The sequence below is a fragment of the Otolemur garnettii genome, unplaced genomic scaffold (assembly GCF_000181295.1).
Source record: "Otolemur garnettii isolate 467f Iridium unplaced genomic scaffold, OtoGar3 scaffold00001, whole genome shotgun sequence".
Lineage (NCBI taxonomy): Eukaryota > Metazoa > Chordata > Mammalia > Primates > Galagidae > Otolemur > Otolemur garnettii.
The window spans coordinates 38,933,520-38,951,163 of NW_003852396.1; the positions used below are offsets into that span (position 1 = coordinate 38,933,520).

The 17,644-nt window shown below is 44.4% G+C and overlaps 1 pseudogene across 1 annotated transcript; it reads right to left on the reverse strand.

Moving 5' to 3' along the window:
* Positions 1-1,761: 1,761 nt before the first annotated feature.
* On the reverse strand, positions 1,762-3,106 carry LOC100949374 (annotated as a pseudogene). Its single transcript, XR_152692.2, has one exon. The product of XR_152692.2 is annotated as a myc box-dependent-interacting protein 1 pseudogene (transcript).
* Between the last annotated feature and the right edge of the window lie 14,538 nt (positions 3,107-17,644).

Below are 17,644 nucleotides of genomic sequence, written 5' to 3' on the forward strand. Positions count from 1 at the left end.
AGGAGACTCGCTTGAGCCCAGGAGTTGGAGGTTGCTGTGAGCTGTAATGCCACGGCACTCTGCCCAGGGGGACAGCTTGAGGCACTGTCTCAAAAAAAACAAAACAAAACAAAAACTTTACTTGGAATGGCTTAAACAATGAGGAAATGTATGATCTCACGTAACATGAAGCCAGAAGGTAGGGTGGATTTTAGGCAAAGCACAGCTGGCCTCAGGTTCCACTTCCTGTAATTCTCCTAGCTCTGCCCTTTTCCATGTATTGGCATCATTCTCACACAAGTAACAATTTGGCTGGTGCAGTGCCATCACAGTATCCAGACACAATTCAGAGAAGGAAGTGGGACTCTTAATATTTCCTTTTTGGTGGGAGGGACTGTGGAATCCTCTCTGAGAAACTCCCGACAGTGGACTTTTACTCGAATCTCATTGGCCAGAGTCATGTCACATGGTCATCTTTAAGCCAATCACTGGTGAGAATGGAATCTTCATTCAGCTTATACCAATTATCCAAAGAGGAATGAATAGTTGGGAATCTTCCATAAAGGTCATTACTCAAATTTAATTACATTCCCTTAAACCATCCAGATTACAGTCATGAAGCCAGAATGAGCAATCTCTTGAACATTTCAAACATTCTAGCACACCAAATAGAAACATAAAAATAAAATAATCAGCTCCACACCTATAGCTCAGCGGCTAGGTTGCCCGCCACATACACAGGAGCTGGGGGATTCGAATCCAGTCTGGGCCTCTCAAACAACAATGACAACTACAACCAAAAAATAGATGGGCGTTGTGGCAGGTGCCTGTAGTCCCAGCTACTTGGGAGGCTGAGGCAAGAGACTCTCTTAATTAAGCCCAAGAGAGATTGAGGATGCTGTAAGCTATGATGCCATGGCACTCTACTGAGGATGACAAAATGAGACTCTGTCTCAAAAACAAACAACAACAACAAAAAACAAAATAATTACAAAGTCTGTAACTATACTTTGATGGTAAAATATGAAAACTATGGGTATTTTTTATTGCCTCTATACTTATAAGAGATTTTTATTTTGATACTTCCCTATAGTTACAATAACATTTCTAGATCCTCAAACTAAGATAATACTATCCCATCCTGGCAAAGATTATAGGTTATTTATTTATGATTGATTCTTGGCTGGAGCAGGGGAACTTGATGGGCCTTTCTAAACCTAAGTTGGCATGTATCAGGATATCTCTCTCACTCTTTTTACAACAGCTTTGTTGAGATAAAATCTACACACCATTCCAGGTAAGGTGGCTCACAACTGTAATCCCAGCACTTCGGGAGGCTGAAGCTGAGGCAGGAGGATTTCTTTCTTTCTTTTTTTTTTTTTTGAGTGTTTCTGTCAGTGTTTTGTTTCATTTTGTTTTAAACACTAAGATTTATTTTCAAACAGCACACAGACCATCTGCAGTGCAGGGCCAGGCTGGGTGTCTGGGCCCCACCCACAGCAGCTGCCGGAAAAAGAGGACCCTTGCCTGGGTGCCATGGCCGAAGCTTTAGGCAAGCATGTGGCTGGGCAGCCCCAGCTCCGCCCTGTGACCGGGCACACATGCGGGCATAAGCAGGGGTGCCAGGAACTCAACTAGGCAGCTCCTAGTTCACTGCAGTTCACTGCAGGAACTCAACTATGGCAGCTTCAGGAACACTGGCGAATTCCCCCAGACTTGCTGGGATGGGGCTTTTTGGAAAACCACCTGATCTTTGGGAGAATACCTATCGGTTTAGGTCTCTCCTCTTGATTTCCCTTTATTTTTCAAAAGTTTAAAAACGAAAATGGAAAAAAAAAATAAAAAGAACCACACAATTTTTGGGAAGAGGTGTTCTTCATACGCCCGGAGACCACCGGCCCGCCACTGTCACTCCACCCGCTCAGTGAAGTTCTCAGGGAAGACGCCTCGGCACTTCTCCAGCTCCTTGTGCTGGTTGCAGTCGCTCTCCTTCACGCCCATGAGCCAGTCTTCATCCTGCTCTTCGGGGTTCTGGAAGGGAATCACCAGCACCACATCGCCAGCCTTGAGCTGCAGCTTGTCTGTGTCGGTGGCCGTATAGTCACGCTGGGCCTGCACCTTGAATATAAACCCGGGGGGCAGGTCCAAGCGTCCAGTCCCACTGCCAGCCTCCACGGTGCCATTCACAGTTGCTGGGAAGGTCTCCACCACAACAGCAGGAAGAGAACTCTGAGATGGGGACTTGGGGAGAGTGGCCCCAGGGGTGGCCCCACCAGCCAGCTCTGGCTCATGGTTGACTCTGATCTCAGGGGTGGCAGCAGGGGAGCCATCAGGCGGAGGTGAGGGACTCTTGTTTCCTTTTGCAAGGGTGTGGTCACTGGGCTGGGCCTTGATGTGAAGGTGTTGCTTCTCCAGGCTGACCAGCACACGGTTGAGGTTCTGGTTGAGCTTACTCATCTCCTTGTGGAAGTTCTCCTCCAGGCCTGCAATGCTCTCAAAGGTATTGACATAGAAACCCACAGGGCTGTTCCACAGGGAGGGCAACTCTTCCTGAAGATCCATGTTCATGTCCTCAAACACCTTCTGGGCTTTGATGAGCTCCTCCTCAGCCTTTGCGATTTTGGCTTCATCCTTTTTTTGGCGGTTTGAAGGGACTCGAAGTGGTGCTGGGCACTGTCATAGTCCATCAGCTTGCACCCCTACTTGGCAATGCGTGACTTGATGTCAGGAAACTGGCCCAGGTATATGTCCATGGTCAGCAGTGCCTGATCCACCAACTCGCGGTGGTAATCCATCTATAGCAGGTCACTGTTCTCTGCAATTTTGTTTGCCTCATCCCTACCGGCCCGTCGGGCTCATATACCTCCTGCAGACACTCATTCAGCTTCTTGGATGCCTCATGCATAGCTTTGACAGAGGCCAGGTAGGTCCGGAGATCCTTCTGCAGCTGGGTGCCCTCAGTCAGCTGCTTGTTGAAGTTCTGGACACACTGTTCAAACTGCTCATCCTTTGTTTCATCTGCTTTCTCCAGTTTCTGGAGGACCTTCTCCTGTGCTCGGGTGAACTTCTTCTGCACGTTGCTGGCGATCTTCCCCGCCGTCACCCGCTTACTGCCCATCGCTGCCATCGCGGCGCAGGCCTAGCCTGGCGGCGGGCGCCAATCACGCGGGAAGGCCGTGCGCGCTGCGCTCCCAGCCCCAGCCCCGGCCACGCGTCCCAGGAGGATTTCTTGAGGAGAGTTTGAGACCAACATGAGTAATCAAGACCCTTCTCTTAAAGGAAGAACTTAGGTGGGCATGTTGGCTCTTACTTGGGAGGCTAAGATGAGAGGATTGTCTGAGCCTAGGAGTTCAGGGTTACAGTGATCCATGATCAGGCCCATTGCCTTGCAGCCTGAGTGTCAGAGTGAGATGATGTCTCGAAACAAATAAACAAACACACACACACACCATATAATTGAGTTGTTTAAAATATATAGTTTACTCTGGGAGGCCGAGGTGGGTGGATTGACCAGAGTTCACAGGTTTGAGACCAGCCTGAGCCAGAGTAAGACTCCATCTCAAAAAATAGCCAGGTATTGTAGTGGGTGCCTATAGTCCCAGCTACTGGAGAGGCTGAGGCAAGAGGCAAAAGGATCATTTGAGCCCAGGAGTTTGAGGCTGTGGTGAGCTATGATGCCATGGCACTCTACTGAGGTCAACAAAATGAGACTCTGTCTCAAAAATAAATAAATAAAAATAAAATATACAATTTAATGGTTTTAGGATATTCAGAGTCAGGCAACCATCACTGCAGTTTTAGAACATGTCCATTACACTAGTGAGAAGCCCATTGGCAGTCACTCTGGATCTCCTCCCTCCTTCCAACCCTAGGCAACCAACCACCAGTCTGCTTCGTGTCTATGGATTTGCTGTGTGGAGGCTAGGCCCCTTTTAATCATTAAACTTTACTTGTTCCATTAATGGCACTGGTCATGCCCATTCTTTTCATAGGGGATTTCCTGAAATCATATATTTTTTTATTATCATTATTTTATTTATTTATTTTTTGAGACAGAGTCTCACTTTGTCAGCCTCCCACAGTGCTAGGATTACAGGTGTGAGCCACTGCACCTGGCCCCTAGTTTGTTTAGTTCTGTTTTATTTTGTTGAGACAGAGCCTCACTTTGTTGACCTTGGTAGAGCTGTCATGGCATCATAGTTCACAGCAACCTCAGACTCTTGGGCTCAAGGAATTCTCTTGAGCCTCCCAAGTAGTTGGGACTACAGGTGCCTGCCTCAGCCTCCCAAGTAGTTGGGACTACAGGTGCCTGCCACAACTCCCGGCTATATTTTTTTTTTTTTGAGACAGAGCCTCAAGCTATAGCCCTGGGTAGAGTGTGGTGGTATCACAGCTCACAGCAACCTCCAACTCCTGGGCTCAAGCGAGAGTCTCCTGCCTCTGCCTCCTAAGTAACTGGGACTACAGGCGCCCACGACAACACCCAGCTATTTCTTTTTATTTTTTGGTTGCAGCCATCATTGTTGTTTGATCAGCCCAGGCTGGATTCAAACCCACCAGCTCAGGTGTACGTGGCTGGCGCCTTAACCGCTTGAGCCAGAGGTGCCGAGCCACTCCCAGCTATTTTTAGAGACGAGGTCTCACTCTGGCTCAGGCTGGTCTCAAACCTGTGAGCTCAGGTCCATTCACTTGCCTCAGCCTCCCAGAGTGCTGGGATTACAGGTGTGAGCCACTGTGCCCAGCCCTACCTTATGTATTTTAAAGTTTTCCTTGGTTAGCATTATATAATTGATTGTACTGCCTTTGTTATACTTGTTAGGAATGATTGGAAATATAAGCATGCCTAATCTATTAGGCATTATCATCTACCTTTTTTTTTTTTTTGAAATGAGATCTTGCTTTGTTGCACGGCTAGAGTGCAGTGATGTCATCATAGCTCACTACAATCTCCAACTCCTGGGCACCAGTGATCTTCCTGCTTCAGCCTCCTATGCAGCTGGGACTATAAGTGTGCATCACAATGTCCAGCTAATTTTTCTATTTCTTTTTTTTTTTTTTTTGAGACAGAGTCTCATTTTTGTTGCCCTTAGTAGAGTGCCGTGGCATCACAGCTGACAGCAACCTCAAACTCTTGGACTCAAGTGATTCTCTTGCCTAACCCTCCCAAGTAGCCAAGTAGCTGAGACTACAGCTATTTTTAGAGACAAGGTCTTGCTCTGGCTCACGCTGATCTGAAACTAGTGAGTTCAGGCAATCCATCTACCTAGGCCTCCCAGAGTGCTAGGATTATAGGCGTGAGCCACTGCTCTCAGATATTTTTTTCTTTTCTTTTTTTTGCAACAAAGTCTCACTCTGTTACCCCGGCTAGAGTACCATAGCCTCAGACAAGCTCAGAGCAACCTCAAACTTCCGGGTTCAAACAATCTTCCTGCCTTAGCCTTCTAAGTAGCTGGGACTACAAGCTCTGGCCTCAATGCCTGGTTAATTTTTCTAATTTTAGTAGAGATGAGGTCTCACTCTTGCTCACGGTGGTCTTGTATTCTTCACCTCAAATGATCTTCATGCCTCCACCTCCCAGAGTGCTAGGACTAGAGGCATGAGCCACGGCACCTAGCTGTTATTAAGTTTTATTTGATTAAAATACTAAGCTCACCATTCATTTTGTACTTAGATTCTTCTAAAAAGGATTAAATTTGAAGCAAACCATAGACCATTTATAAATACTTGAGGTATAAATGTGCACAGCTAACTGGAAAGTCTTTCTTACAGTTGAGCACTAAATTTAGTTCAGACCAAAAATAAATGCAAACAAATTTGCCTCAGTGAAGAGAATTCTGATTGGTGACAGATAATTCAAATAAAGGTTATAAAAGAGAAAAGGTTATAATAATAGATTTTGGTGAGCAGTTAAAGATTAAGGAAGTATATGATAGAAGAGATTAAACTTTTATTTTAGAATAAAAAATAATATAGAACTGGAAAAAATGGAAAGTTCTAATAAAAACTCCTGGCCTTAGCTGGGCATAGTGACTCAGGCCTGCAATCCTAGCATTCTTAGAGGTGGTGGCTTGTGGATCACTTGAGCTCAGGAGCTCCAGACCAGACTGAGCAAGAGCAAGATCCTGTCTCTACTAAAAAGAGAAAAACTGGGGGCGGTGCCTGTGGCTCAAGGAGTAGGGCACCAGCCCCATATACCAGGGGTGGTGGATTCAAGCTCAGCCCTAGCCAAAACTGCAAAAAAGAAAGAAAGAAAGAAAGAAAGAAAGGTAGAAAGGAAGAAAGAAAAACTAACCAGGCATCATGGAGGATACCTGTAGTTGTACCTACTTGGGAGGCTGAGGTAAGAGTTTGAGGCTGCTGTAAGCTATGACACCATGGCACTCTACCCAGGATGACAAGAGTGAGACTCTGTCTCAAAAAACAAACACACACAAAACAAAAATCTCATGGCCTTAAAAAGAAAAATATTCTTCAGGTCTGTCCCCTGGAAGCAATGTCCTTTACTCACTATCAAACTGATTTACACACCAAACATACAGACTTTGGATTTTACTCTTCCTTGAAAAGAAATTTAGCCTTTTTGAAGCATAGTCAGTTCCATATTTGGAATAGGGGAAAATTGGGAGGAAGAAAAGAAAAGATTGTTTCAAAAATAGTTGAAATAGGACTGATTGGACAATGAAGCCCATCAAACTGTTCCCACTGGTCCCATTGCGATTCTTTGGCGCACCAGAAAAGAATAATAATTGCAGTTAATTAGAATGTCTGTAAAAGTTCATGAGTCAGAGTGAAGAGTTTACAAGAAGTATATAAAAAGATACTTAGGTTTGGGGCCTGTGGCTCAAGTGGCTAAGGTGCCAGCCACATACACCTTAGGTGGTGGGTTCGAATCCAGCCTGGGTCCACCAAACAACAATGATGGCTGCAACCAAAAAACAGCCGGGTGTTGTGGCAGGTGCCTGTGGTTCCAGCTACTTGGGAGGCTGAGGCAGGAAACTCGCTTGAGCCCAGGAATTGGAGGAGCTGTGATGCCATGGCACTCTACCCAGGGGGACAACTTGAGGCTCTGTCTCAAAAAATATATATATATATAGACAGCCATTGCAGTACATTTAGCTCCATAGAGACAGTGCCTGGGCAAGTGAGAGCTGGATGGGCACTGGGCAACTCTGTGCCTCGCTGAGGAAAAATAACTAAACATGGGCAAAGGAGATCCTAAGAAGCCGAGAGGCAAAATGTCATCCCATGCGTTCTTTGTGCAAACTTGTCAGGAGGAGCACAAGAAGAAGCACCCAGATGCTTCAGTCAGCTTCTCAGGGTTTTCTAAGAAGTGCTCAGAGAGGGGGAAGACCATGTCTGCTAAACAGAAAGGAACAGTTGAAGATCTGGCAAAGGTGGATGAGAAATGAAAACCTATATCTCTGCTAAAGGGGGAACAAAAAAGAAGTTCAAGGATCCCAATGCACTCAAGAGGCCTCCTTCGGCCTTTTTCTTGTTCTGTTCTGAGTATCGCCCAAAAATCAAAGGAGACCATCCCGGCCTATCCACTGGTGATGTTGCAGAGAAGCTGGGAGAGATGTGGAATAACACTGCTGAGGGTGACAAGCAGGCTAAGGAAAAGAAGGCTGCAAAGCTGAAGGAAAAATACGAAAAGGATATTGCTGCATACCGAGCTAAAGGAAAGCCTGATGCAGGGAAAAAGGGAGTCGTCAAGGCTGAAAAAAGCAAGAAAAAGAAGGAAGAGGAGGAAGATGAAGAGGATGAAGAGGAGAAGATGGAAACGATGATGAATAAGTTGATTCCAGCACAGTTTTTTTTCTTGTCTATAAAGTATTTAATCCCCCCTGTACACAACTCACTCCTTTTAAAGAAAAAAATTGAAATGTAAGACTGTGTAAGATTTGTTTTTAAACGGTACAGTGTCTTTTTTTGTGTAGTTAACACACTACGGAATGTGTCTTTAGATGGCCCTGTCTTGGGGCTATTTTCAAGAGCCACTGTATTAACCTTACCTGGTACAGTGTGGGGGTTGTAAACTGGCACGGAAATTTAAAGCAGGTCCTTGTTGGTGCACAGCAGACATTAGTTATAGAAGGGGATGGTAGTTTTTCATCTTCAGTTGTCTCTGAGGCAGCTTATATGAAATAATTGTTAACTGAATACCACTCTATAATTGCAAAAAAAAGTTGCAGCTGTTTTGTTGACATTCTGAATGCTTCTAAGTAAATACGATGTATTTTATTTTATTTTTTTACAAAGAGCTACTTATAGCCTGAGCAACATAATGACAAAAAATAAAAAAATCAGGCCTGCATGTTGGTGCGAACCTGCAGTGCCAGATAACTTGAGAGGCTGAGGCAGGAGGATGACCTGAACCCAGCAGTTTGAGGGGTGATGACTTCACTGCACTCTAGCCAGAGAGACAGAGCGGGACTCTGTCTCAAAGAAAGAAATAAAAACCCGTGTTGTTCAAGGGTCAACTGTACTTGTACGTCACCTCTGGCCACACTCTTGGCTTTGACCACAGGAACCATGTACAAATCTCAGGCACCTCTTCAGGCTCTGTCTCCCACCCTTTGGTTTGGGTCGTTGCTTTGGTTTGGTCTCCCTCATTTCTGCTCCTCTAGTTTTATACCAGATTTGCCTCCTCTGTGTACCTTTCATGTTTCACTACTCACTTGAGGGTCTGCCTGGCTTTTTCTCCCCCAATTAAAAAAATTGTGGCAAAATATACATAATATCGCCTCAGTGCCTATAGCTCAGCAGTTAGGGCACCAGCCACATACAGTGGGGCTGGTGGGTTCAAACCTGGATCAGGCCTGCCAAACAACAATGACAACTACAACAAAAAAATAGATGGGTGTTGCGGTGGGCGCCTGTAGTCCCAGCTACTTGGGAGGCTGAGGCAAGAGAATTGCTTAAGCCCAAGAGTTTGAGGTTGCTGTGAGCTATGATGCCATAGAACTCTACCTAGGGCAACAGCTTGAGACTTTGTCTCAAAAAAAAAAATTGAGTGGCATCCGTGGCTCAAAGGAGTAGGATGCCGCTCCCATATACTGGAGGTAGTGGGTTCAAACCCGGTCCCTGGCCAAAAACTGCAAAAAATAAAAATAAAATAAAATAAAATAAATAAAAAATAAAAAATATATATATACACACACACATAATATAAAGCTTACCACCTTAACTATTCTGAATTATTATGTATAGTCAGTTATAAATACATGCACACATGATATTATGCAACCTCATCTCCATCCATAACTCTTTCCATTTTATAAAACTCAAACTTTGGAGCTGGTGCAGTGGCTCATGCCTATAATCCTAGCACTTTGGGAGACTGAGGTGGGAGGGTCACTTGAGGCCTGGGGATTAAGATTAGTCTGAGCAACCTACAAGATATTGTCTGCCAAAAATTTTTTTTTTTTTTTGAGACAAAGTCTCATTCTATTGCCCTTGGAAGAGTGCTGTGATGTCATAGCATCCAGCATCCTCAAACTCTTGGGCTTGAGCAATCCTCTTGCCTCAGCCTCCTAAGTAGCTGGGACTACAGCACCTGCTATAGTGCCTGTCTAGTTTTTCCATTTTTAGTAGAAACAGGTCTTGCTTTTGTTCAGTCTGGTCTGGAACTCCTGAGCTCAAGCAGTCTACACATTTCAGCCTCCCAAAGTGCTAGGGTTACAGATGGGAGCCACTGCACCCAGCATGCACAATTTTCTTTCTTTCTATTTTTTTTTTTTTTTTTGAGACAGAGTCTCATTCTGTTGTACTTGGTAGAGTGTTGTGGCATCACAGCTCACAGCAACCCTAAACTCTTGGGCCTAAGCAATTCTCTTGTCTCAGCCTCCCAAGTAGCTGGGGCTACAGGCGCTTGCCACAACACCAGGCTATTATTTTTAGAGATGAGGTCTCGCTCTGGCTGAGGCTGGTCTCTAACTCTTGAGCTCAGGGGATCCACCCACCTCAGCCTTCCAGAGCGCTAGGATTATAGGCGTGAACCATCACACCCCACCTGCACAATTTTTTTTTAAGGCAAGTGTGAAACAAAGTTTATTGAAGAAGCCAAAGATAGACTTACAGAGTAAGAAAGTTTACAAAACAGGATACATTCACCATAGACAGTGAAGGGGACGCCACTGCCGGAGCAAGAAGGCAAATAGGCCTGCGCAATTTTTTTTAAAAAACTACCTGGGCCTGATGGTACATGCCTGTAGTCCCAGCTACTCAGGAGGCTGAAGTTGGGCTCTTGAGCCCAGGAATTTGAGGTTACAGTGAGTTATGATAACATCATTGCACTCTAGCCCAGGTTACAAAGTGAGACTCTCTCAAAACACACACACACACAAAACAAACAAATAAACTAAAACTCTACACCATTGAGCAACAATTCCCCATTTTTCTCTCCCTACCGCCCTGGCAACCGTCATTCTCCCTCACATGGCTGTGATCTAGACTACGCTAAGTACGTCACAGAAGTGGAATTATGTAGCATTTGTCTTTTTGTGTCTGGCTTACTTCACTTAGCATAATGTCCTCAAGTTCATCTATATTGTAGCATGTATCAACGTTTCCTTTGTTTTTAACTTAATTATTTTCTTTTTTGAGACAGAGTTGATACTGTCTTTTAATGCGCTAAATTAAACAAATGTTGTGAAGTCAAATATGCCTGTTTTTTCTTTCGTTGCCTGTTGTCTTTAGTGTTACAACCAAGAAATCATTTCCTAATCCAATGTCAAAAAGCTTTTGCTCTATGTTTTCTAATAGCTTTATATAATAGTTGAATCTGAACCTTTGAATCTGATCCATTTTGAGTTAATTTTTGTATATGGCATTGGGTAAAGATTTAACTTCATTTTTTATTTTGTTGAGACAGTTGCCCAGGCTAGAGTGCCGTGGCTTTAGCCTAGCTCACAGCAACCTCAAACTCCTGGGCTCAAGCAATCCTCCTGCCTCATCCTCCTGAGCAGATGGGACTAAAAGCACCTGCCACAATGCACTGCTAACTTCTCTGTTTTTAGGAGACATGGGGTCTTGTTCTTGCTCAGGCTGTTCTTGAACTGATCTTACATAATCCTCCTGCCTTGGCCTCTCAGAGTGCTAGGATTACAGGCATGAGCCACCAAGCCCTGCCCCAACTTCATTTTTTTGCCTATGGATATCCAGTTTTCCCAACACCATTTGTTGAAAAGATTGTCCTTTCTTTCCCATTCAATGATCTTGGCACCTTTGTCAATAATCATTTGTCAGGGCCGGGCGTGGTGACTCATGCCGTTAATACTAGCACTCTGGGAGGCTGAGGCAGGTGGATTGCCTGAGCTCGTGGATAGAGATAGCCTGAGCAAGAGCGAGACCTGTCTCTGAAAATAGCCCAGCGTTGTGGCAGTCCCATGTAGTCCCAGCTACTTGGGAAGCTGAGGCAAGAGAATTACTTGAGCCCAAGAGTTGGAGGTTATTGTGAGCTATGATGCCATGGCACTCTACCTAAGGGGTCAAAGTGAGACTGTCTCAAAAAAATAATCATTTGTCCATATATGCAAACATTTATTTCTTGGCTCTCTATTCTATTCCATTAGTCTATATATCTGTCTTGATGCCAGCACCATACTGTTTTGAGTACCTTATCTTTGCAGTAGTTTTGAAATCAGAAGTGCGAGAACTCTAGCTTTGTTCTTCATTTTAAAAATTGTTTTGGCTACTCAAGTCCCTTGGGATTCCAGATGAATTGAGATTTTTTTTTTCTATTTGTGTAGTAAAAGTTATTGGAATTGTGATAGGGACTGTATTGAATTTGTAAATCATTTTGGGTAGTATTGACATCTTAACAATTGTCAGTCTTATAATCCATGAATAAGGAATGATTTTTTTATTTATTTGTGTCTTCTTCAATTGCTTGCAATATTTTCCTTGTACTTTTCATTGTGTAAGTCCTTTGTCTTCTTGGTTAATTCTTTAATACTTTATTTTATTTTTTGTTTTTTTTAGAGATGGGGTCTTGCTCCGTACTCTGTTGCCCAGGCTGGAGTGCAGTGACGAAATTCTATGTGGCTCCCTGCAGCCTCAAATTCCTGGGCTCAAACAATCCCCAGCCTCAGCCTGTGGAGTAGCTGGGACTATGGGTACATGCCACCGTGACTGGCTATTTAAAATTTTTTATTCTTTAGGGATAAAGTCTCACTATATTGCCCAAGATTGTCTTGAACTCCTGGTCTCAAGAGATTCTCCCACCTCATATTCCCAAAATTCTGGTATTATAGGCAGGAACCACCATGCCCAGCTTTATTCTTTTTGATGATCGTGTAAACAAAACTGTTTTAGTCATTTCCTTTTTGGCTTGTTCATTGTTAGTGAACAGCAATGCAACTGATTTTTGAGTGTTGATTTTGTTTCTAATAACTTTGCTGAATTCATTTATTAGTTCTAATAGTTCTTTTGGTGAAATCTTGGGTTTCCTACATATAAGATTCTATCATCTATATACAGAAGTAATTTTACTTCTTCCTTTCGGATTTGGATACCTTTTGTTTCTTTTTCTTACACAATTTCCCAGGCTAGGACTTCCAGTAACATGTGGAATAGAAGTGAGAGTGGGCATCCTCGCCTTGTTCCTGACCTTAGAGGAAAAACTTACCATTTTACACCCTCGAGTATGACGTGGGCTATGGGTTTTCCTGGCTTTTGGATTCAGTTTCTCTAAAAGAAATTTTCTCTGAGATCACTTTTCTAACTGCAAGGCCAAAACATCATTCTGCAATCCTCTTTTTTTCCTTCATCTCCTGCATGTCCCCACCGCCCCCAGCCTCTGCACATGCAGCTACCTCTTTCAGGAATGTTCTTCCTTCCCCCTCTTTCTAGAATGTTCTTCCTTCCCCTCTATAGTTACCTGTAAACTTTCTTTAATTCTCAAAACTCAAAACCTACCTCTAGTAAGCTTCTCCTGAGTCTACTCCTGTCCTGTCCTCCATGGGTCAGGCTGATGTGGGTTCTCAAGCACTCAGTGTGACAGCAGTTCTGGCCTTCATCTCAGTGGATGATCATTAAGTCAGGATTTTTCACAGAATGCTGAGCTAAACTCCAGCAAAATGTCTGAGAAGTCTTTCAGAGTTAGTCCTGTCATGCAGTTCTTATCATTAAAAGACCAGATTTTTCTGCTTTTAGGAGGAGGAAGGGGACAGGGGTCTCATTATGTCACCGGGGCTGGTCTCAAACTCCTGAGCTCAAGCGAACCTCCAGCCTCAGCCTCTTGAGTAGGCATGAGGGATCATAGGCATGAGGCACCATGCCTGGCTCAGATCCTGCTGCTTTTGTACCTTGAACAAAGCACCTAACCCCATAGCTTCAGAGGCCTTGGTCTTTGTTGGCATCAGAACTCCATTATTATTCTTCTCCTTTTTCCTGTTTGTCACTATCCCCTCCCACTTGAATGCTACAGTGATTATGCCATGCTTTCACAGCTGTTATTATTTTATTCATTCCTCTTAATAATCCTATGAGGCAAAGAGGAATGTTTGTTTCACTAGTTGAGAAGCCAGCAATCTCACTTGGCTCTGAGGACATGGGACAGACTTGACTCCCTAAAGTTCTGCTTAAATTCAGGACTGGCTTATGAAATTTCCTGTCATGGAATAAGAAGCCTCCTCTCCTCCCCAGGAAAGCCATGATGAAGATTCCATCAGCTGCTGCTGAACCCAGCGGCCAGAGACTGCATAATACTCCCACCTATACCAACTGCGGTCACAGACATTCAGCATTTTTGCTTCCTGGGGCCAGACTGTGCCCAATGATTACAGGATATTTGAGGCCTTTGGGAAAGATAGAGCTCTGTAGATCTAGCTGACAGGCCTGGCCTGGTGCTCCGAGGCTTAATAGCTCAGATGCCGACCTCCCCAACTTCTCTCGTCTTAGTGTTCTCCCCGTTGCTTGCCACATTCCAGCCACGCTGGCCTTCACATGGGTTTCTTGACTAAGCCATCCTCCTTCCAGGCAGTTTGTTTCTGTCTGGACCATTCTTCCTCCATTTTCCATTTTTTCCCAGTTAACTGCATCTCATCCTTTAGGACTTGGACTCACTGCCAGTTCCTCCTCATGTGGAGCCTTCTCTGATCCCACAGCATATTCACCTGTGTAGACCCTCGTATCAACGCTTACTTTTCCTTCGTAGCACTTAACAGGAAAGGACAGGATGGTCTGGAATACTATCCAAGGGGAGGGAATGCCATTTATTTGTAACACTTATTTTTCTCTACTCTTTTTTTGGAAACAGAGTCTCACACTGTTGCCCAGGCTAGAGTGCCATGGCATCAGCCTAGCTCACAGCAACCTCAAACTCCTGGGTTCAAGTGATCCACCTGCCGCAGCCTCCCAAGTAGCTGAGACTACATGTACCCACCACAATGCCTACATAATTTCTTCTATTTTTTGTGGAGATGGGTCTCGCTTTTGCTTAGGCTGGTTTCAAAAACTCCTGAGCTCAAAGTGATTCTCCCTCCTTGCCTTCCCAGAGCGCTAGAATTATGGGCATGAACCACCTCGCCTGGCTGTATTGGTAACACTTAGAAAGCCATGAGTGTCAGCTACGACTAAGCTAGTCCTAAATAAAATAACGCAGTCCACATGGCCAAAACTAATTTATTAATAAAAGCATTCCTAGTCCTCTATTTGTAAATTTTTTTTTTAAAGACAGAGTCTCACTTTGTCACCCTCGGTAGAGTGCTATGGCGTCACAGCTCACAGCAACCTCCAAATCCTGGGTTTAGGTGATTCTCTTGCCTCAGCCTCCTGAGTAGCTGGGACTACTGGGGCCCACCAGAACACCTGGCTATTATTTTGTGGCAGTTTGGCTGTGGCTAAGTTCGAACCTGCCACCCTCAGTATATGGGGCCAGTGCCCTACTCACTGAGCCACAGGTACCACCCTCTATTTGTAAATTTTGAATACTATGGAGGCATGTTGTCTCCTATGAGACTTTTTTTTTTTTTGGAAACAGAGTTTGACTTTGTCTCCCTCGGTAGAGTACCCTGGTGACATAGCTCACTATAGCAACTTCAAACTCTTGGGCTCAAGTAATTCTCTTGCCTCAGCCTCCCGGAGGAGCTGAGATTATAGGTGCCCACCACATGCCTGGCTATTTTTAGAGATGGGATTTCGATCTTGCTGAGGCTGGTCTTGAACCGTGAGCTCAGACAACCCACCCACCTTAGGCTCCTGGAGTGCTAGGATTACAGGTGTGAGCCACCACGCCCGGCCCCATGAAACGTCTTTTTTTTTTTGAGACAGAGCCTCAAGCTATCCCCCTGGGGAGAATGCCGTGGCTTCACAGCTCACCGCAACCTCCAACTCCTGGGCTCAAGCGAGTCTCTTGCCTCAGCCTCCTAAGTAGCTGGGACCACAGGCGCCCGCCACAATGCCCAGCCATTTTTTGGTTGCAGCCGTCATCGTTGTTTGGCAGGCCCAGGCTGGATTCAAACCCGCCACCTTAGGTGTATGTGGCTGGCGCCTTAGCCACTGGAGCCACAGGCGCCGAGCCCCCATAAGACTTCTTGATTTCCTCCTTTACCCCTTTTACATCTACTACCTTCACATACTACAGCTTTTTCTTTTTTTTCAAAAACTGCTTCCTATCCCTGACCCCTGAAACCCCCTGCGTTGTGGTCTTTTTTCTCTCTTTCTTCTTAATTCTCCATTACAAAAAACAGCTCAAGAATTGGTCTGGCAGGCAGTGCCTGTGGCTCAGCACGTAAGGCTCTGGCCCCATATACGGAGGGTGGCAGGTTCAAACCTGGCCAAACAACAACAAAAACAACAAGGACAACAAAATATCTGGGCGTTGTGGCAGGTGCCTGTAGTCCCAGCTACTTGGGAGGCTGAGGCAGGAGAATTGCCTAAGCCCAAGAGCTGGAGATTGCTGTGAGATGTGATGCTGCAGCACTCTGCCAAGGAAGACAAAGTGAGGCTCTGTCTCCAAAAAAAAAAAAAAAGAACTGGTCTGGGAAGGTAGGACCCTCTCCTTGGAAGGCAAGACAGAATCTTCTCAGGTCAGCAGGGGAAGGAAACAAATATCCTGTCACTGCTGCTCAGTTATCTAGTGCGACATAACCACCCAGCCAAAACTTAGTGGTGTAAAATAACTACCATTTTATTACATTCATGATCTAGTGGAGGAGTTTGGCCAGGGGTTATCCGAGGTCTCTGCTAAGTTGGCTCAAATGGCTGGAGGTGGTTAGGACAGTTTCACTAGGTCTGTATGGCTGGGGCTTCAGTGCTTCTCCACGTAGCGTCTGCTGGGAATAGAATGTGCAGACGGCTCCTTTACTTACATATTTGATGTCTGCCCTGCTGAAACAGCTGGGGGTTGGTTCCCTCTGCATACAGCTTTGTCAGGTGGCAACAAGGTTCTGAGAGGGAGCAACCCAAGAGTGAGAATTCCAAAAAATCCAGGCAAAACTTGTAAGACTTTCTATGATCTGGCTGTCACTTCTGCCACATTCTATTGGTGAAACGAGTCACTAAGTCTAGCCCCTATCCTAGAGGAGAGGAATTAGACTTTACCTCTTAATAAAAGGATAGTGTGTGTCTATAGCAGTGTTTTTCATCCTTTTTCATCTTGGAGCACACTAGAACCTATAGCTAAACTTCTATGGCACACTTAAATTATGTTGGTCAAAACAAAAAGTGTGAAAAATATATACTATTGTGCCTTGAACTGCTTTCAAAAATAATATGTTTTTAATTTCAAGTGAATATGAGGGTGCACATTTTTAGGTTACATTGTTCTCACTTCTAGGGTAAAGTTCCCTTTGTAAAAGGTGCTCCTCACCCAGGGAGCGTGTTATGCATCCTGATAGTGTGCACATTAAGTGAGATTCCGCCTCATACTCTCCCATCTGCTTTTGAAAATAATTTAATCAATGATCTTTTTTTTTCATTAAATCATAGCAGTGTACATTAATGCTATCATGGGATCCAGTGTACTGTTTCTGTATACAATTTGAAATACTTTTATCCAACTGGTTAACACAGCCTTCATGTCTTTTACTTAGTTATTGTGTTAAGACATTTATATTCTACATTTAGAGAGATTCACATGTACCCTTATAGGATGAACCATAGGCATGATCCCACCAATCACCCTCCCTCCACCCACTCTCCCCCCTCCCCTCGCCCCATATTCCTGGGGTAAAATTGGGTTATAACTTTCCTATAAAAGCTATAAATTAGTTTCATATTAGGGCTGAGTACATTGGATACTTTTTCTTCCATTCTTGGGATACTTTGCTAAGAAGAATATTTTCCAGCTCCATCCATGTAAACACCAAGGAGGTAAAGTCTCCATCTTTCTTAATAGCTGCATAGTATTCTATGGTATACATATACCACAATTTATTGATCCATTTGTGGATTGATGGGCTCTTGGGCTTCTTCCATGCCCTAGCAATTATGAATTGGGCTACAATGAACATTCTGATACAAATATCTTTATTGTAGCATGATTTTTGGTCTTCTGGATATATACCTAATAGAGGAATTATAGGATCAAATGGCAGGTCTATTTTTACTTCTCTAAGTGTTCTCTGGATGTCTTTCCAAAAGGAACGTATTAGTTCCCACCAGCAGTGGGAATTGCAATCCCACCAGTAGTGTAGAAGTATTCCCTTTTCTCCACAACCAC